Source organism: Brassica oleracea, chromosome C2 (assembly GCF_000695525.1).
Source record: "Brassica oleracea var. oleracea cultivar TO1000 chromosome C2, BOL, whole genome shotgun sequence".
NCBI lineage: Eukaryota > Viridiplantae > Streptophyta > Magnoliopsida > Brassicales > Brassicaceae > Brassica > Brassica oleracea.
Window position 1 is genome coordinate 6215456 of NC_027749.1, and position 4337 is coordinate 6219792.

Here is a 4337-nt window from a genome sequence, read left to right on the forward strand (position 1 = left end):
ATGAGATTTAGTAATATTATATCTAAAACCACATTTAAATTTTATGCAATATATATTATATACACCAAATAATATAATAAAATTAATATAAATGTCAAATTCAAAAAATAATAATAATATATATACACTAAAATCATATATTTTTCTTAACTTAGAATAAATATATCTTAAAATAAAAAATCTAAATAAAGAAAATTCGGTAAATTAATATATCTATAAATTAATAAAATTTCAAAGTCGTAGTGTTTATTAATTTATAGAGGTTCTATCCACTAGATCAACAGATTAAATATATTTAAAAAACTTTATATATAATGTGTTTATTGGAAATCTATTGTTCCGTGTTACTCGCCAAGCCCGGTCAAATAAAGCAATGAATTTATAATTTAAAGGTCCTTTCTTTGAGTAGATATTTGGGTGGATTCATCAAACAAAAAAATAGACCATTCAAAAAAACAAACGTTAAGTCTCTGAAAATGATGACCAACTCAGTTACTGACGGAAAAGTCATGGTTGAACCAAAGTCATGGTTGAGCTCATTTTCTTTGTAGCTGGCTTTCTATATTTGTGCTCATTCGTAGTAAAATTTGTTGCGTGATGTTTTTGTGTATATGATAATTGGTTCTCCATTGTTGACAAAAGAAAAAGTTGGTTCTCCATTGTTGTTCAAGTTGTATATGAAATATATAGTTCCTTCTTACTCATAATTCATATACTTGGATTACACCAAAAAAAAGTTTTTTATATATGTTGGGTGTTTCACAATTTAATTCTTAATGTGGATTTATAATTATATTTCAAAATTGGTTCATAAAAAGATGTATGGGTAGTTTTTATAACACAAACTGAAATACATGATGGTTATTTTCGGTTATTTGGTCCACAATGGTGATTTTTACGGCTTTTCGAAAAATTATTTCAAGACTCAAGATTTCAAAGGAAAAAGATACTCCACTAAACAGAGCAATTTTTTTAAGAAAAATATATAGAGCAATTTCAAAAGAGCAGATATTTTTTTTCCCGAAAAGTTCACATCACAACAGGAACGAATCATAACCAAAGTTGAGAAAAGTAAAACTGAATCTGATAACATGTTAAACTTGTTTTGAAGTGAAGAGAAAAAAGAAGATACAATGCAGATAAATATGAGAGATAAGAAATGGATAAAGATAGCAGATAATTTTGGTTTTAATTTTTTTTTGGTATGCCACCAATCACACCAATCAGAGCCATTTCAGTTAGATTCCGTTCACACCAATGCCCAAGCCATATAATTACTTTGGTCGTCAAAAATCGGAATCTTTACATTTAAACATGCTTGAAATTTGCTAAGCACATCAGTCATTCAGCATGTGTACGTAGTTGTTAACTTGCTATATACATATCCAACAACAAACAAGTACAAGTTAGAAACCACATTTTATTATCTATGTAATATCAAAGTATGATGTCATATCGGCCGTTCTCTTTTTTCATGAATCAAACTTATCAAGAATTCATAATTTAATTCGAAAATGACATTTGATGAACGTCAAACTGATGGTGTATGTTTGCATACATACATAGGACCATTCGTTTTAATGTCACCACAGTTTCCGCCAAATCTATGAACTCCATACGGTTCGTTCACATTAATAAACTAATTAGACATTTCCACCTTAACATATATTTAGGGAAAAATGGACCTACTCTGTTGCCGGAGTTCTGAAATATTTTTAAGCTCCGAAGTATGGGACAGAATTGGACCACATGCTCCTTTGTTTCCTTGGTGAATTGTTGGCATCATCAGAAAATATATATATTCCCTGGTCGATCTTATCTTCTATACAAGGATCTAACTCGTGATATTATGTTTAACTGGGGGCTTCAATTTGTTTCTTTGTGATTCCTATCAGAGAACCAGAAATCACATTCTTCGAACGTGATTTTTGGTGTAGGCTTTTGTTATCACAAACTATCTATAATTACTATGGAAATACACTATTAACTTCTTATCGTTTCGAGCTATGCAGCAGCTAGGAAATATCTGCTACGGCCTGCTTGACAGATAGCTGTTGAAATAAAGGCCACATTCACACGAATTCTACGCAAACAACAACTCATATATTCAACGTTATCGACTGCACTATCAGTCTATCAGAAGCAGAGAGTTTCCTCTTCCAGATCAACTGATCTTGACATTGGCTTCAAAAAGACTACCATTACCTCCTCAAGTCTAGCTTAAACCTTGAGGATATACATGATCTTAATATATACTCAAGCAATTCCGTTATAGCTCTTAAGAAATCCACTCAACCACTATAATTTTGTACCAAATGTTTTGTATCTTCACTTTTAAACAAGAAAGAATACGTTCATCACCTATATACTAAAAATTTCATTCACAATTTACAAATAGTATCGTTTGTATAGGTGGAGAAAAACATGAATAAAAAAAACGCAGAAAGAAAGAGCTGAAAGTGACGCATCCTAAATCAGAACGGCAATCAATCGTACAAGTTGATCCTGTAATAAGAGAGAGAGAGTTCTCGGTGACAAGTGACATGCCACGTGCGCCGACGATTCGGGAACCAATCAGAGTGAAACTGCCACGTGAGCTTTTGCACGTCCCGACAAACAATCAAAGCTTTCTGCACCATCTCTCAACTTTTTTCCTCTCTTTTTTTACTTCTATCAAACGTATATATATTAATAAAAATAGTTTAAATCAACTTTTTGGGGGACTTAATTTTATGGTATAAATGATGAAAATTAAAGAAAATAAAAAATTGTTCTTGTTTTCAATATATGAAGAAGCTTACAAACTAGTAAGAACTATTTACTAATTTGACGACAAGTATACAAAATATTAAAAATATATGCACTAAGAAATACCACATACCTAAGTTTGGTACACAAAGATCGTAATTTTTCAACTTGCTCTGAAGCTAGCAGGTGTTGGTGATTTAAAAATATTTCAGCAAACATATTAGCGATTAGTTACATTAGTGATCACTTACTTTTAAAAAGGACTTAAACTGCTATACATTAACATAGTAACTGTGGGACTATGTTGGATTTGAATTTGTAATTTTATATACCGAATTGTTGAAATGGTAGGTCAGACGATCCAACCGTATGATGCTTGAGAGTTGGATCCTTTTGAGTTTTGGTAATGATCTCTTTGAGTTGGTTCCTCGCCAGTTCATGACGTGAGTAATCGCATGGCTATCTATTATCGTAAGTTACAATGAAAGAAATAGACATCAGTTAGCCTTTTTCAAAATAAAATAAAATATAGACATCAGTTTGGAAATAAAAACGCTCTCTGTGAATGAAAAGTTTTAGATATATCTTTTAATTAATTTGAAATATATATATGTCTTTTTTAAACTCGTCCTGTATTATCCTACATATGTGAATTGGATGTTCCTGCACGTGCTCGAAAATCTTTTTTTTTTTTTAATAACCGTAGTGTGATCCCAAAGGCTTTCTAGGCCCAAAGACTATTCACTACGAGGCCCGCATGATCCGTATTTTCTTACCATTTAAAGTGCTTCGGCTGGCCAAGAGGAATCAAATCCATGGCGGTACTCACAGCAGTGAGCCCTTTATTTTGAAACATCTAAACTATCATCCAGTGGCATACCTATATACTCCCTCTGTTTCATTATAAGTGTCGTTTTAGGTTTCGGCACATGGATTAAGGAAACAATTAATTTTGTACATTTCTTATAGAAAAACACTATTATCTATACACCTAACCATATTTTAATCAATAGAAAAATAAATTTTGCATAAAATTAATAAATTTTGCATTGAAAATCGAAAACGACATTTATTTTGTAACGAAAAAAATTCTTTAAAACGACATTTAATATAAAACGGAGGGAGTATAAAACAATGACGGGTTCAAATGAACCCCTGTTAAATTAAATATCCCCTATATATTATTTGTGAAACATTACAACTTCTTTTTGTAGTCACATGTCATCACTAAGATGATTCTTAGAATTACTAGAGAAATAGGTTGGTCCATCTAATTATATAATAAACTTTTTATTAAACTAACCATAAATTTATTATTAATGTCATTTATTATTTCCTTAAATAAAGATTACGGAATTGCCTAATGTGGATAAAGTATATATGACAATTAATGATTTTGAATAATAAAGATCTGATAAAAAAATGTATCTTCTATCAAATTTGTTTAATTTAAAACTATTAAAATAACTTTTAAAAAACACAATAATCATATTATAAAAATTTAGATTTTTCTGTATATTTTATATTTTGAATTTTAAAAAATGACTATAAATTACTAAAACTGTTAAAAGTCTCACATTCAAATTTTG